The 18541-nt window shown below is 34.8% G+C and overlaps 2 pseudogenes; one reads left to right on the top strand and one right to left on the bottom strand.

Moving 5' to 3' along the window:
- Positions 1–1509: 1509 nt before the first annotated feature.
- Positions 1510–2373, bottom strand: LOC148875774 (adenylate isopentenyltransferase 5, chloroplastic pseudogene; annotated as a pseudogene).
- A 3705-nt stretch (positions 2374–6078) lies between these two features.
- Positions 6079–7955, top strand: LOC148875773 (pentatricopeptide repeat-containing protein At2g22070-like; annotated as a pseudogene).
- The last annotated feature ends 10586 nt before the right edge of the window (positions 7956–18541 follow it).

Below are 18541 nucleotides of genomic sequence, written 5' to 3'. Positions count from 1 at the left end.
GTTTAACTTATTGAAATAGTCAAATAATACAGTGACTTTCATACAATAATTTAGGTGAAACAAAACATAGTTCAAAGCTGTAGATCTAAGAAATATACAAAAATCGTAGACCATAAGCATAAAAATAAATCACAGAGGAGGGAGAGAGAAGGAGGGAGAGCATTTAAACCTGTGAGAAAAATGCAAACTGATTAGAACCAAGTTGCAGATCTGAGAGTATCTTCTGTGTTTTGAGACGAGGGCGTTCAAACCTGTGAAAAAAGTATAAACTGATCAGAACCAAGTTGCAGATCTGAGGGCGTCCTTTGTGTTCTGAGAGATGAGGGCGTTCGAACTTGTGAAAAAAAGAGAGTATACTGTGAAAAAATAAAAAAAAAAAGAGAAATAGCGAGAGAGAAGGAGGGAGTGGAAGGGAAGGGGTGACCAGCAGAACGGCGGTGAGGTGCTGGCGAGGTGCTCGACGGTGAGAGAGAGGATCGGCGAAGTGCTGAAACTTCAAGTATTAGTAGTGTTTCTTTGGGAAGTGTCTATGTGAATGAGATCCTGAGAGCTTTAACACAGAACAATTGTTTTTAGAGGAAGAAGACGATGGATCAATGAATCACACGGTTGTTCCTTCAAACTCTGTTGCCGAATCGGTAGATTGAAGGGGAGAAGAGAGTTCCACCCTAGGAATGATAGAACACAGAAATCAACAGGGAGGAAGAAGAAAATAGAATAATATTAATATTAATATCTTTCTGGTTCTTCCGATGAAGACGATACCTGCACTGTGCACTGCAAGATGTAGGAGAGGGGGTGAGAGAGATGGGATTGATTTCCCTTGAATATAGGCCGGGATCTGCAATACAAAGAGCAGATCGATGAGAGGGTGATCCGAGAGGGGGTGAGAGAGCGAGAGAGTGTGAGTGAGAGGGAGAACTGAGAGGGGTGAAAGAGAGAGAGAATGAGTGAGTGAGATTACCGGATGTTCAGCGGAGAAGCAGTGGCACCGGCGAGAGAGCTAACAGAGTTAGACGAAGAAGGGAGGAGAGAGACGCACGAAACAGCCAGGTGGAGTGAGTTGAGTTTACCTCGATGATGATGAGTTTTACATCGATAATTTCGATATATAATTTACATCGATTATCGGTGTAAAAAAAAATGAAGGTAGAGTTTTACACCGATTTTTGGTATAAAATTACGTATTTATCAAACCGGAGTATAAAGTTTACCCTGATTCGATTTTTCACCCCAAATAAACATGGCTTAAATCAAACTTTAGTCCATTTAATTATAACTACGAGATAATTTTCTTAAGGCTGCGTTTGATAGAGGAGTAAAATAAAATCGGGGTAAATTTTGCACCCCGATTCGACTTTGCAGGCATTCGGTAAACATATAATTTTACATCAAAAATTAGTGTAAAATTACATTTTACCGTTTAATTACATCGATAATCGATGTAATAAATACATCAAAATTATCGATGTATTTATTACATCTTTTTCTCTCGTGGCGACAACAGTGGTTGTCGAGGCAAGGTTGATCATCGACGAGAACAGAGAACAGAGAACAAAGAGGCGGCAACAGCAGTGGTTGTCGAGGCAAGGTTGATCGTCGACAAGAACAAATAACAGAGAACAAAGAGGCGGCGACAGTAGTGATTATCTGTTCATCATCTTCCTCCGACGAGAACAGCAGTGGTTGCCTTCCCCATGACCGCCGCTTTGATGGTTGCCGCAGCGGCAAAGGCGGTGGGAGCATGGTCTTCGGCTTTGTAGAAGAAAAGCCTGATGATGTTGGTGCCTGACCCTGCCACCAGCTTCTCCCAAGCCTCCTCCACTTCCTTGCTGTGCTTTAATAACACTTCGGTGGCATTAAGGCAGTGCATTTTCTCCCGCAGTAGCTCCTTCAACCGATAAATTTCTGCAACTGGCAATGGGCTAACGTGTAGGTGTTCACCTTGATCTCCTCGATCTCCTCCTCGAGGAGTAAGGTTTCTTCGTCTGCCGGTGCTGCAGCTTCTACTTGGAGGAACCTGTCCATCTTTGGCACCCCAATGGCCCGCCTGATTCCCCGAGAATAGTTGGCTTCCGGTTCAAAGAACCTCTACCCCTCATCCACCAATCTGGCCTCAACCATGCGGTCCACTCACATGGACACAGACGAGTGGAGCACAGGCAAGCACACGTCCACCCAAAAAAGCAGCAGTCGTACCTCGACCGGAACTCAATATCATCCACTGGTGCGATTGCAAGCTCCCATTATATTCTTGGATGGAGCTTCAATAGAACCGGCCAAGCGTAAGAAATGGGTCTGATATGCCGCTCACTTACGAGAACCTCTCCTGTTGCAACTCTCGATCACCAGTTTCTCGGTCTGATACACCATTCACCGCCGCTCGCGATGTCTGTTTCTTGGTCGACCGGCAAGGACTACAATCTCTTGGTTCCAGTGGACTTTTACCTCAATGATTTATCAAACAAGAAGAGTGTTAAATGGGACAAACATCCGGTTCCCATTTTACACTTTCGTGAACCCATCTGTGTAATGATCCTCGATGTAAATTTAGATTTACACCACGAACGAATGTAGCCTAATGAGATATCATATCGTCGAACCCATTTATTAATATTTAAGTATTTTAAATATTTAAGAAATATTTACAAAAAATCGTAACATTTAAACACTAATAAAGTAAAATAAATAAAATAGAACACTAACTAATCATATGGAAAACATAATTATTTTATTAAGTAATTAACAGTAATTTATTATTTTTGTTAAAAATTATTAATATAATTAATCTAAATTACTAAATTATTAAATTATTTTTATAACAAATTACTAAAATAAAGATTAATTATTTCAAAAACATTTCGTTTTTCTTACAATAGTTATCAGTTTCTTATAGTAGTATCATAAGTTGAATCCTGATTTTCTATTGAAGGGCATGGTGCGGTTTTCTTTCATTTAGCACTGAGGAATGTGAGAAAGCTTTCATACAAGGTGGTTTAAAGGTCTGATACAGGTAAAATAATGAAGTGGGGCTGCAACCTGGGGCAGGTCCAACCCAAGCTTTTGAACTACTTGGGCTTGAATGCTCGGGTTCGGAGATGGGCCTGGATTTGAAAGTCATCTTCACCTTGATTCGGATTAGGATTAGCCTTGGCACTTGAGTTGACATCTCAAGAAGTCTTGGCTTAGACCAAGCCTGCCCAATCTTTTATAATATATTTATCAAAAAAACAGTAAGGGAAGCTTCCGACATTTGTTGAAACCTCTTTTGAAATTTGGTAATTGAAATTACCTCCTCTGAATTTTTTGACATAGTTACAAGTAGATCTTCTCTGATAGAATCTTCTAAAAAGAGGCATGAAAATGTGCAAAATAACTATGCAATTACTTTTGAACAAAATGCTTACTTTTCAAATTTTCTATTCATACCAATTTCAATCTCAAATCCTGTCAATTTTTTTTCCAAATTCTGTAGAAGCCAGCTTCAATGGTACTGCATGGCTATTTTTGACATTTTATGCCTCTTGTTAGAGGATTCCAACAGAGGGAATCTACTTGCAATTGTGTCTGAAAGTTTAGGGGAGGTTTCAACAATTTAAGAAAAAAGAAAAAAATAAATTGTGATTCATGATATATATATATATATATATATATATATATATATATGTATGTATATATGTGCGTATAAATACCATATATCAACACTATTATGTATACCAGATCATATTCATAATATAGATGATCAACCCAGGCCGAGACTCATATGACATGTGTGGACCAAGCTGAGCAGGGCACACTCTGAGTTATGTTGGGTTTAGCTTGGAATGGGCTTGGACTTGGTGCAGTAACCCAGCCCAACCGGCATAAAAGCAAAAGAAAAAAAAAAAAAAAAAACTAAGGCTATGTTTGGTTGCAGTGCAAATTTATTTGCACTAGTACAAATGCATGGGAGTGCGAATGTAAAAATACATTTTTTTGTTTAATTTTGTTTTGGGTTTTACTTTATTTTGCTTCATGTCTTAATTTATTTCAATTATGCTTCAATAAATCAAATTAAGCTAAAATTTGAAACAAAAATAGGTCAAAATTTACACTCAAATCATTTGCACCGTTATGATTTTGCATCAATACAAATTAATTTACATTGCAACCAAACACAGCCTAAGGTGCATTTTGGCATGTCTTTTTAAAAAGATATTCTAGCAGCCTAGATGGCCAAAAGACCTATTGAGCTTTTAGGGTCTTGTCTTTTTGGGGGTTTTATCTTTAAAGATAAAGATCGTTTGGTAAGTGGCTCAGTCTACCAAACTTTTTAAAAACATGTTTAGAGCTATCTATCACGTAAAAGACCATAAAACTTTATTTGAAGTTTCCCAAAATTCAATGTTTTTAGTCTTTTCGGGTTTTTCCACGCATATATATCTTCTCATCATTCCATATTTTAATTATCAAATGAGAAAAGACTGATTTTCAATAATTCAAATTTATTGAAACCCAAGAATTGTACAAAAAAAAAATTTTCCAAACACCGCTTAAATTGTTGCAAATGATGTAGCTGTTGGCTGTACAGAGAAGATAGGACTAGACCACCTTTTTTCCAACTAAATTAACTTGCAAACAATTAACTCAACTTGTAATTAAAGTGAGCGGATGCAGTTTCCCACGACCTGTGTGATTGAATCTACCTTCGTCACGCTTCAAAGTTCAAAGATGATCCTTCCCCCACTATACGCCACATATTCTCTATCTATTATATATATATATCTATATCTATACCTATATTTATATATATAAAGAGAGGAACTTTTAAGTTTTAACTAGCTAACAAAGTTAAAAGTTAAAAAAAAAAAGGACAGTTGCAAAAGTCCGTTGAGATGTAACTATAGTGTAGGCATGCAGTTTCATGTTTTCTTTAATGGTGTGGTTCTGTCAATGCAACACTGAATTGGCTTAAGTGGTAATGGCAAAGGCATATGGTTTTGGGCTCACTTTAAGTACAACTTTATCTTGATAAGACTAGTTAGAGTACTTCAAAAAAGTATAATTAGAATAAAGATGTTTATCTTTATAGTGACCTACTTTGAAATAGAGGTGTAAGGTACTCTTTTTCCTTCCTCCCTTTATATGTAGTCTTCTCATTGTTATTACTTTTATTCTATTTTATTTTGTCCATTGCCGTCAATTGTTAACTTTATACCAAGATGTGATCGTATAGAAGGGAGGATTCTCAGAAAAATTAAAAAAAAAAAAAAAGAAGAAGAAAAGGTTAGAACTTTTGTCTATGTGGTTACATCTCTTAAAAGGGTAAAAGAAAGTAATTTTAGGGTTTTACCCCAACAACAGAAGAAAAAAAAAAAGGATTCACCCGAGAAAGAGGGTAATAAGCCTCTAGAGATATTTTAACCCTAATGCTATATTTGGTTTGATATAGAATAAAAGAGAAAGATGGAAAAACCTTCGCAAAATTCCTTTAGGGGAGTGTTCTTTTTTCAGATTTCAGAGAGGAAAAGTTGGTCAATGGGATTTTGATTTCCATTGACCAAGAATCCCATGTTCTTTTTTCAGATTTACGTGGGGACCAAGGAAAGTTTATTTTTCTGGGTACCACTTACTCGGTAAATAACTTTCCCACCTAGGGGGAAAATTGTCAACACTTGAATGAGACAAAAATGCCTTTTTTAATAATGATTTTTTATGACTAAAATGATTATTAACTTATTTACATAAAAAATAAAAGAACATGAATAAATGCACTTAGCCGATTAAATATTTCCTAGAAAAAAAAAATTTACCTAAATAATTGCACTTATCTGGATAACCTCCCTCAATTTTAATTTCTATTGCTTTCTAATTTTCCACCCAACCAAACACAATCCAAATGCGGAGAGGAGAGGAGAGGACAACAAAGAACGTTAACATTACTTTGTTGCTGATTGTCAACCATCGTCCCACTCCCCCAAATGTCCAAATGGAGAAAAATTAAATAGGTTGTGAAATGTGAATGGCTTAGAGAGTTGAATTAAATAAATAATACAGAAAGGGGGTTTGTACAAGATTATCTTGGGGAGTTAGACCGGCATGGCATCCTCTACCTCTAGTGAAGTCTCATCAAGTATGGTACAGTGGGCAGTGTCCAATAATATTGCAAATATCTTCGCTTATCCATGTATAAAGATTATATACCCACTTACCCATTAGCTTGGTGGGTGTCAAATCTTCATTAATTTAATTTGTTTGTTAAGTAGGGACCAACAATCCTCCATGCAGCAACAACATTGTGGCCCATTTTGCCTCCCAATTAAACCATACTCCCACTGGAAAATTCCCATGTCGACGTTCGCACTTTCAGACTACATCATATGACGCGACGCGATTATATCCTAAAAAGCATAAGCAATAAAATAAATTAAAGGGAAAATTCCCGATAGGTATCCTGTACTTTAGGTTGAGTGTCAATTTAGTACCTGAATTTTAAAATGCGACAGTCTAGTATTCAAACTTTCAAAATACGACAATCTAGTACCCACCATTAATCAGTGGTTAAATGACACGTGAAAAAACAAAAATATCCTTAAAATATAATCTAATTTTCTTTATCAACCTATCCGCTAAAATCAAAACCAAAGACGCTTGCAATTGCAAGCAATGTGATTGCAAACAAGAAGTCTATTAAGCTTTGCCCGACCGATTGTCGTTGTTGTTATACCAAAAACAATAACCTGAGCTTCTTTCTCTTCTGCTTTATTGGAGCTGGATGGAAGTTATCATGCAGGTTTGTTCTCCTGCAGCCGAACGATCGATAACTTGATCAAATGTGGCCGTCTTGATTCAGTCGTTGAGATGTTTGAAGCGATGTTTGTCCGTGACGTCGTCTCCTGTAACTTGGTAATAGTTGGTCATGCTCGCCATGGGTTTCCAGAGTTAGCCCTTGATCATCAAAGAAATGGTTTCTCGAGGCCTTAGAGAAAGCCCGTCCACATGTTCTTCAGTTTTGGGTATTTGTAGTGATGCTGGGTTCTATTGAGAAGGCCTTCAAGTTCATTGTAGAGTGGTTTTTCTTGGGTTCAATGTAAATTGTTTGTTGGGTCTGCACTGATTGACATGTACCTGCAAGCTTCAAATCTTAACCTTGCTATGCAGTTGTTCGATGAATTGCCTAGTAGAAGTTTAGCAACGTGGAATTTGGTTCTTCGTGGGTTTTGTCAACTGGGTCGATCATATGAGGTGCTAGGATTCTACTTGAAGATGAAATCAGATGTTGGGTTCGATGAATTGCCTAGTAGAAGTTTAGCAATGTGGAATTTGGTTCTTTGTGGGTTTTGTCAACTGGGTCGATCATATGAGGTGCTAGGATTCTACTTGAAGATGAAATCAGATGTTGGGTTGATCCAAATGGTGTTACTTTCTACTATTTGATATATGCCTGTGCTCGACATAGAATGGGTAGAGAGGGCCTCAAGATGCTTGAGACCATGATCCAGGAGGATCTGAAGCCATATGCTATAACATTCTTGTCTATGTTAATGGGTTGCAATCACTCAGGTTTGGTGAGAGAAGGGCAATTAATATTTGAATCAATAAAAACCATCCATGTTGTTTACCTAGACAGGAGGCACTATTCATGCATGGTTGATCTTCTGGGGCGAATAGGCTTGTTAGAGGAAGTAGAAGTGTTGCTAAAATGCTCACTAGTTAAGGGTCATTCAGTAACGTGGAGCTCCCTGTTGCGTAGTTGTATAGTACATCAAAATGAGAAGGTAGGAAGAAGTGTTGCAATAGCTTTGTTGGAGCTCAACCCAGACAATCCTACGGTGTTGTTGCAGGCATCGAGCTTCTATTATGAAATTGGTGATATAGAGATGTCCACGAAAATTAGAGAATACAAGGAAATGAGTGAAATGAGAAAGGGGGCAGGTTACAACTTTATTGAGTCAATCAATCATGGTTACTCTTGACATCATGTGCAACCACTTACTTCCGGTAGGTTCACATTATTTTGTTGCAGGTATACTTATCAATATGTATAGTCAATCACAACCCAGAAATCATACTAATGACATACGGTATTGTCATACAATCTGTGTTTTAGCTCATTCAACCTCAAGCAAAATCCAGATGACCCACCAGAACTATTTCCCTCTATCGACCCTGAAGTCAACGTTTATTGTGATGATAATGGAGTTGATGCCAACAAATAAGATATCCATCCAAAATCTATAACAGGGAAGGGAATAATTTGTTGTGTTGCAATACAGAGGTGGGAGTCTGATAGACAATGGCCAGCGCACCAAAGGTCACCTCTTGTTCTTCGAGCCTTCATCATCTGTGCAAAAAGGCACCACCTTCTCTCGCACCAAGATCTCTATCAACCAATTCATCGACATGCTTCAAGATTAGAACCTTAATGTCTATCTCTAATGGTCATCGTTTCTTCATTCCATGCCGATGGTTTACAGTTCGAGCGGAAGATAGCGAGCGACAAACACAAGCAAACTCTTTGGTTTTCGTCTAAACTATTGAGAGCTTGAGATCTGTTTCATTTTCGTGAAAAAGAAGATAAATGAACATTGTATTTTATTTTAAGGGTAATCTTGACATTTTAAAAATATTAAATGGCACATGAGGTCATGTGATATACATAACTGACAACCCATTAATGATAGGTACTAAACTGTCGCATTTCAAAAGTTTGGATTCTATATTATCGCATTTTAAAATTCGAGTATTAAATTGGCACTCAGCCAAAAGTACAAGGTATCTATTGAGAATTTCCCCTAAATTAAAATTTATAAACACCCGAATTTATAAAAACTCAAAAAACGAGTTAGATTATTGTCGGCCGTTTGGTGTAAAAAAAAATCTATTTAGATTATATCCTTTTTATATTTCTTGCGAGCATTCTTTTTAGTAGTGTGATTGTGACTTTTCAATCGGAAAATTTTGGTTTATTGTTTGGGTTAATATACAAAGTTTTTTCTTTCTTTCCTTCTTAAAATAAGTTTTTTATGGTATATTTTAGCAAGAAATGTTTCAGAAATAATTAACACTTGAACAGTACGAGAAAACAGTAGAAAAAAATGTCATGTTTTTGTTAATACCATGGGATTATATTTTTGTGTACTACGAACTACACATGCTCTGTTACTTCTTCTTCACGTTACTAAATATTTTTTTAAGAAGAAAAAATAAGAGTTTAGGTCAAAATAATCCTGTGGCCCGTGGCATGACGAAGAATCAACACCAGAAATTAATAAATTTTATATATTTATATATATGCAAAATAATTCTTTAATTTTGAACAAGGAAAAAAGATAATTGCCGAACCATGTGATAGAATTTCCATCCTTTTAACAGTGGTTCAATGACCATCTGCAACTGATATCAGTGTCGCACAAGTTTCTTTACTTATTTTGTTTTGTACATTAATTTATGCTGATGATTTTGACTCTTTATAGGAACAGTAGGTGCAGTAAATTATGTTGCATCTTGTAAAAGGTCTGTTGAGCCTAAAATTACTCTGTGATCCTTCGCACAGATAGAGGGTTTGCAATTGCTATCATCAACACAGAAAGCCAGTGTGAGAATAGACATCATGAAAGTATTGATTGTTTCCAAGGCCTTATTTGTTTGATAGTTATTTATTTAGATAAATGTATTTATTTGGGAAAATGTTTTTTTTTTTTTAAGTTCGTAGGCTGAATCATCTCATTGCATCTTTCAATAGTATAGGTATTAGAAAATCAGGTGGGGTAGACCTAGTCTTTGGCTTAGACAAAGAACAAGTCCTTTTTGCAATCGAATGAGCCACACGATTATCCGTACGATAGACAAATGAGGTAGAAAAATGAGAGAACATTTGCAAAAGACCCATGCACTCAGCTATGAAGTGGTGAATGCACCAAGGACCACTAAGGAGGGGTTCAACAGGAGAGAGAGAGAGACTATCTTTTGCGCATCTCCTTCTAGGACAACGGAAGAGATATGTAATTCAATGGCCAGGTTGAAGCCCTCAAGGAAAGCTAGAGCTTCGATCTGTTATGAGGTACTACGTTCACTGTTTATGGCTTTAGCCATGTAAAAATTCACTTTTAATACATTGGGAGGAGGGGGAGCCATGACCTTGTGTGGGACTGGGGAGAGAAGGGGTCTCTTCTTGGTCCATGCACTGTAAAGTCCAAATTTCTTCATAATGCATGGTTGCTTCTTGCAAGACTAGAATGGGGTTAAACTTTTTACCCTCAAAAGTCATTTTATTGCGAGCTTTCCAGGCATACCATAATACCAAAGACCCCATAATGAATTTGTCAAGCCCTGGAAGTGGGTGATTGTTGTTTGCAGTCCACCAAGTTGCTAACCAATCTTTGACTTCATGCTGGGAGTTAACATCAATCAACTGGACTTTGAGACCAAACCAAATTGCTCTCATGGCAGGGCAGTGAAAGAATCTATGTGACATTGTTTCATTAGCTTCCATACACACACAACAAGTTGAGTTTACTCCCTGACATTACTTTGCAAGGGTTGCGCCAAGAGGTAAGGTGTTCTCAATACAATGCCACAAAAAAACATGAACCTGTCGTGGGAGCTTCGTGTACTTCCAAAATACTTTCCATCTTACCTCAGAGAAGGCTTCGGTTTGGGAAGAAGTGCCTAGATCCTCTAAGGATAGAAGTTTATAAGCTGAAGCAGCTGTAAAAATCCCAAAAGGCATGCAAGTCCAAATCAGTCTATCCAAGATGAGTTCATGACCTTGTGATAATGGAATTTGAAGAAATGAATGTATAACTTCACTTTTAAACAGGTTTTCAACAAGGTTAAAACGTCATATTTCAGTAAGAGGATTGATAAGCTCAATAGCCTTTAAACTTTCAGCCTTAACATTGTTCACCATGTGGCCACAATTCAATGGGGGAAAAGTCCAAGGATCCAAAAGGGCATGGGTATCCCACCCTGAGTTGATTAAAATCCTAATTCCTTTCAACAACAGAGGTCGGCATCTAAGGAGAGTGTTCTAAATGATTGATTTACTTGGACCGTTCTTTGCACCCCAAAAGGATCCTTGTGATAGATATTTGGGAAAATGTCACTTGAAAAGTGTTATTCATAACTTCATACAAGTATATTTACCCATGTTCTTTTGTCAAATAGGTAAGTAAACGAGTTTCATAAAAGATTTTTTATTTTTCATTCTGTAAAGATATTTTTACTTACATCCTATGTGGATAAGTTGTCAAAAACTTATCCAAGAAAAAAATTTATTTCCATAAAACTCACATTTCACTAGTAAAATAAAACTTTCACCATGTGGCCACAATTCAATGGGGGAAAAGTCCAAGGGTCCAAAAGAACATGGGTATCCCACCCTGAGTTGATTAAAATCCTAATTCCTTTCAACAGCAGAGGTCGGCATCTAAGGAGAGTGTTCTAAATGATTGATTTACTTGGACCATTCTTTGCACCCCAAAAGGATCCTTGTGATAGATATTTGGGAAAATGTCACTTGAAAAATGTTATTCATAATTTCATACAAGTATATTTACCCATGTTCTTTTGTCAAATAGGTAAGTAGACGAGTTTCATAAAAGATTTTTTTTTTTATTTTGTAAAGATATTTTTACTTACATCCTACGTGGATAAGTTGTCAAAAACTTATCCAAGAAAAAAATGTATTTCCATAAAACTCACATTTCACTAGTAAAATAAAACTCCCCACCCTCCACATATACACACACAAAAAAAAAAAAAAAAAAAAACTTACCACCAAAAGAATGAGGCCTTAAGAGTGATTCCTAAAAGATCTTATATATTTATGATTTATGCTAAAAGGAGAACCCTTAAAACATTTTGCTGCTTACTATATGGTTAGAGAGAGAGAGTGGGACGAAATGGTGTGAAGGTATCATAACATTTTATCAGATCAATCATTAATCAGTAGCCATGGTCTAGGCTGATAAAATCATTAAATGCCTGAACCTATATATATTATAAGCTTGGAATAAGATGGAACTTCTATAGCAATTTTTTTTTAAGGCAAAAGGTCCGTCTAAAGGATGACAGACAACATTCATTAATTAGAAGACTGCTCGGAATTACAATCCATAACTTATGAGCTGCCCAATTAACTTATCAAGGAACGCAATGATGTCTCTAATTCTCCATAGAGGGGGAGAACGAGAACTCAATTATAAGAGTTGAATTTCAGGCAGTGCAAAGCCTGTTCGAACAGCCTTTATAGTTTTGCATTGGGAATGTTTTCGTACTTATGTGCTTTATTTCATGGGGAGATATTCCCAATGCAAGGTTGCAAGAGAATGCTCAAACGGTGTGAGCATAGACTTGCACTGACCAAAGCCAAATTCCAATTATAAGAGCCGGTTAGGCTTCAACTATCAAAGGATTTCCAAACTGCACCTTGATAGATCTAGCAAAACAGAAATTATGAGAGGAATTCCTGAGAATCATGGTATTAAGGCCATGCTTGGTTCAATTCTCATTCTTTATCATTCTTATCCAAGATGAAATTCTAAAATGGACCAAAATGGATAAAAATAGGCAGAATGAGAAAATATTGCTATGAACCAACCATTTTTTTCCTAAAAATGAATTCTTTTCATACTAACAAGTGTCATATGTATAAAATAGATGTTTACCAGTTGAAATAGATGTTTTATAAAAGTATTTTTGTAAAAGTGATTTCGTTAAAGTACTTCCATAAAAGTGCTTTCATAAAAGTAAACATCTATGACAACAGTTTTGTAAGCAAAGTTTCTATAAAGAATGAAAATGAGGAAAATGGAGCATGATTATTTTTTATGCTGCAGGCTAATGTTATTCATTCTAAAAAGAATGTGGTCTACGACAAAAATTTTATAACCAAACATTCTAATATTATTCATTTTTGCTCATTCTTACCTACAATAAACAAGAATTAAAAGAATGAATCAAACATGGGCTAAATTTCTAACAATGACTATATCCGACTTTTGTTCTTAAGTTGATTTTTAGGCGGATGCTAGTCTGTAAAAAGATTGTTCACTTTATATGATGTGAATAAGTGAATAGTGACCACCTCCCTTGAATTGGCATACGTCCTCTCACTTTATTACTTCAGCTGATTTTAACTCCCATCAAATGAGAGGCTGAAGCTTCTCCCTCGCACGAAATACTGTTCATTTCACAAGCTAGTAGGACTCTTGTTTTTAACCAGATTTGACAAGTAGTGTAATAAATCAAAGGGCCAGGGTTAAAACATTACCAAGAAGTAGTCTACAATAAAATCATCAACGCATGTTAAATATTAATCCCAAATGGAAAACTCTTATCACTACAACCCCACCCAATAGGTACATATATAGTAGGGTGGGGTGTAAATGAGCCGAGCCAACTTTTATTTCTAGTAAAATATCATTTTTAATGTATTTTTATTTATAATATAAATAAATAAATTTATAATCAAGCTTTCTAATATGTATTTTGTTTATAAAATTTAAAATATTAATTTATTTATTTTTACTAATAATTTATTTATAATTGGTTCGAGCCAAATCGAACTCTCGAATAATTCACGAGTATCAATTCGAGTCAAATTTGAATATGAAATTCAAATTTCAATTAGACTCAAGTCAAATTTTGAGCTCACGAATATATATATATATATAATTTTATGAATACACAATACGAGTAGTATAGTTTCATTTCAGTTTGAGTGTGTAATAAGAACAACGTATGCATGTGTAAATATTTGACACGTAGGGGGCCATGTCATCAACCAGAAGAGTGCATGGTGAGAATTTGTTATTGTTAGCATCAACCATATAGTTTGACTCTAAAGCTTTGGAAGAGCTGAATTAGAAGCAGGCTTAAATTTTAGCTTGCGTAAAGGAGGCTAATAAGCATTTTATAACAAAGACCAATCCAAGTGAACGAACCCCGTGTGAGTTGATGTAGAATGATGCTGACGTAGGATAACACGTCAGATGGTGTTGATGGGTGATGTCAACCAATCTTGTTTCAGAACAGCCTCAGCCTCTGTCCACGTATTTGTTTTGTACGTGGTCTTCTTATAAGAGAGACGTAAGCCTGAGGCTCTCCTTCTGTTACAAGTATATATCGATCAACAGAAAGAATGGAGGGGGGGTGGATGACAAGGACAGGAGTTGGTGACAATTCTTCAACTAATTAAGGGTTTTCACACGTGACTGTAGAGGCCCCACGCGTGATATCACTGTACTGTACCGAACTAATGATTGCGTGTACACATGAAAAATTACGTCCAACTGCCTTGGAGAGAGGGAAGAGTTCTCCGTCGGAACCGGATCTGCTACCACCAAATAGTACTTAGAAGTTAGAGCTATGCATTTGACTTTTGAAAAATCTCTCATTGTAGATGACAGGTGGCAAACACCCATCTCAGTATGTGGAATGGGTCATGCGTTTTATGATTGGCCTTCTATTCCGGATGGCGTGCTTGTCGTGTTTGTATGCATAACCTGTTTTTCTCTCTCTTAGAGAGAGAGAGAGAGATTTGAATTGAGAAAAAAACAGTAAAAACTTGAACACAGAGAGATAATTTGTGGGTCAACATTTACGAAGTCTAAAGACTACCAATGGAATATATTATTTGTGATACTGGTTGCAAGGTCCAAGTTACTTCAACTGATGCAGTTTCATCAGTCTTGGATTGGACCATTCAAAACGCGGTATATGCATATATTATTCAAAGAGAATTGTTTATTGTTCGATTCGCTTTGTTGTTATAATATATAAAAATTATTTTAGGTTTTGTTCTTTTCTTTTGTTGATTGGGTGCTTTAGATTCTCCAATCGTTTTGATCATTCAGATATCTCTCCTATTAAATAAGTAGCTAGACAAGGAATTCAACAGACTGAATAGATATATGACCGGTTTGAACTAGATGGATCATGATGAGGTATTAGTTCACAACTGGGTTTCCCAATTACAACAATATATATAGACTCTTTAAAATTTATTTAAAATTTTAGAAATGTTTTTTTTTTTTTTTTTTATTTCCAACTAGTTCTATTAAGGTTTTAAGATTAGAAATCCAACAACAACAGTGTATTTTCAAATTTGTTATTGGCATATTACATCAAAATTTCAACATGTTGAAAATATCACACGGGTTATTTACTTTCATTAATTTACATTTTGCAGGTATAATTATCATTAAAGATTTTAACAATGTCAAAGATAGACTTTAACTTGTAGGTTTTATCACTGATTAACTCATTCACATTTGAATTATATTACAACAATTTCCATAAGATGTACCACAGATTTGCCTAACGTTAGAAGATCCAACACCTTCTACTCATAACCATATTTAATTCATTAATTGGTTGAAAATAATGTTGAACCATGTTAAAAAGTTAAAAAAGAAGTGTAACAAGAGGGTGAGATGTCATTTTCAGATTCTTTTAGTTGAAAAGTCAAAAGGGGCAATTTCCCTTCTAAACGCATGGTACGTACTTGATTTGCAGTTCTTTCAATTAGGTTTGAATGATTTTGTAACTTCATCTTTTGCAAGTTTTGATGTTTTCTATGCAACTTTTGATGTTTTCTTTGCTCATACAACATCAGAAGCCTTTGCATGAAAACCCTCCCAAATGGGCATTATATTTACGCTCAAAAATGCATTTTCATTAGGGACCCAATAAGAGATCTTGCTAATCGAGAGTGGATTATTTTCATGCTTCTATGCAAGTGTTTTTCAGGTAGTAAATCACAATAGTCAAATCAAACAATTCTAAAGTAGGGGCTTATGGTTTGGTTAATAAACTGTGAGCCTATTGTCCAAACCGAATTTGTACCACCGATTTTTGGAAAATCGTGAACCAAAACTAATTGATTAACTAGTTGATCAGTTCAATTTTCCATTAGTTTGATTCTTCAGTTTTTTGGGTTTTGATATCAATAATATATATTATACATATTAGAAATACGTATAGTATATTACATTGTAAATAATAAATAATAAATAATATATTAAATATTTATATATAATGCATATATATTTATAATATATAAATAATATAAAATATATGTAATATATATAAATACATTTTTATATATATTTCAAAAATACCGAATCAACTGGTTTTATTTACCAGAATTTTTGGTTCAATTCCATGGATTCGGCTTGATTTTTTGGTTTTTTTGTCTTTAATGAATACCCCTATGCTTATATTAACTGCTGAAGATATGCATGAACTGATTATGATGCTTTAAAAGGGTTTTTGTTATGAAGCTGAAGAACCACATTGGATTAACTTCTTATGAGGTTATTTCTTTATTTTTTGTCTTTCTGTATACCCAAGAGTTTTCCTGTGTGGTTTAAATATTTTCTCAACCGATTTAGCTTGTAAATATATGTACGTAGTTACAAATGGTAATGTAATCATGATAAATTTATGATGCTATGATGCTGGAAAGGTATGATAATTGAAGAGTTTTGACCAATTAAAACTCCCTGTGAATTTTGATGAATACCACCTAATTAGTTACAAATTTTTTTTGATACCTATTGATTGGTAACAAGTTTTTCTGGTATCATAATCAAACCAATGAGAACATATATAAAAAATTGAGATAAAAGCCCAACAATTCTGATAGGATGACAATTATAAAATAAAATGATAGATCATAAAGTTGAGAAAAAGTTCTTAAGAAATCTTGCAAAATTTTTTATGAACCTTTTCTGTCTTTTTTTATTTATTTTTTCTTTTTAAGGGCTATACAACCTTCCATCCCCCAACCCAGGTGTAGGCAATCCCAAATCTCCGCTACGACCATATGGAGAACCAGCTGGTTGGCACCTATTTTTTGAACTTTCTCTCAACTTTCTATTTTCCACTTATTTTCTATGAAACCAAATCTATCTATATATTTAAAGCATTGGGAGGGTGTATGCAGCATTGTAAGGTTGATACTTATATGTTTTTTGTTCTCTAAATTATTGACGCGTGTCTCTCTCCCTTTTCTTCTTTATTCTCTCTTTTCTTCTACCTCTTTTTGTTTGGAAAACTATAATAATGGCGCATATAACACAAACCTCCCTATATAATTGTCTCTATAATATTCAAAAATTACAACAATGCTACATACAAGACAAATCTCCTTATATAATTTATTCAATGGCATTCGAAAGCTACAGTAATGTCACATGCAATTATTTACGATTATGACATCCTATAAATGAAATGGCATTCATTTTCTTTCTCAACTCTCTCTCTCTCTCCTATTCTCTATCTCAACTTTTATTTGTTCATTTATTTATTTTGTTATTATAATCTAAACATTTTTTACTTAATAAAATTAAATAAATTATTTATTTTAATAAAACAAATCGGTAGAATAAAAGAGATGTAACATTAAGAGATAGATTTCAATAAATATTTATTTATTTATTTAGAAATAATTTACTAACAAATTATTCTCTCCCCTTGAGCCTAATATTTAGTGTTGTCAACGACTTGGGTCTGGTTCAAGATAGCATATACCAGTCCCATCCCAGTAGACTTTTATTTATTTATTTATTTTATCTAAGAAAAACTAGGGTTGAACCAATGGGTTGGGTCTATCCTGATGGAGCTAAATTGACTGAATATAATTATAACAGTTTTGGTTCCATGATTTTGTCTTGATTAATTATTGGATTGATTCTCATTCTTACTTGTCCAAAATTGATTCAGGTCTGAAACCAAACATTTTTATGAAATATACAATTTTTTATCTTTCTTGTATTTTTTTATCATGTTTCATGTTTGAAATAGTAAATTTGATAAATAATAAATAAGATAATATTAGTTAAAAATGTTTAACTTATTAACATAAAAATAAATTAGTATTATTTTGACTATTGTTTTCAATATAATGAGGTCTATGATTTGATCCCAATTAAATAATTAATTCAAGACTAGTTCCACGTGGTTATTTATTATTCATAATAATATAGTTATTTTATTTTAGAAAATATAACCTAATTTATTATTGTATCTCCAAATAGGCAGAAAAAAATATTGTATCCCTCCAAATGGCATTTTTAAATTTTGCCCCTGCTAGTACAACATAAAGGAAAGGGCATCTATATGTACTGCAACCATGGTTGTGAGACTTTCTTGTGATCGTCCAATAAAATACAAGCATGCTACCGACCAATCCAGAAGTAGATGAGTCAATGTTTTGATTTCTAATAAAAAGAGATCATGTTAGTGTTTTATTGGCAGTTGCAAGAAAATGCTGTGACCACAGCCGCATGCAGAAGCCATGAATAAATGGGGTGGGGAAGGGTTTTACACCTTAATAAAACTAAATAGCAAAAAGAGGCTACAACATGTGTTGAGGGCATCCTTTAATAGGTAAAGTGCAAGAAAGAAATACAAGGTAGAAATGCATGGATCATTTATTCCTTCCCATTTCAGCAAAAAGATAAAGTGTAAATTAGGTTTTCCAAAGTGATATGTCCTTGAGCATAGAAATAGACTGATACCATACTTGAAGGATATTATATCAAAACTTTGT

The sequence above is a fragment of the Nelumbo lutea genome, chromosome 1, assembly GCF_056320005.1.
Source record: "Nelumbo lutea isolate HS-2025 chromosome 1, American lotus-T2T, whole genome shotgun sequence".
NCBI classification, from domain to species: Eukaryota; Viridiplantae; Streptophyta; class Magnoliopsida; order Proteales; family Nelumbonaceae; genus Nelumbo; species Nelumbo lutea.
The sequence above is the reverse complement of the archived record's forward strand: the minus strand, read 5'-3'. Positions and strand labels throughout refer to the sequence as shown.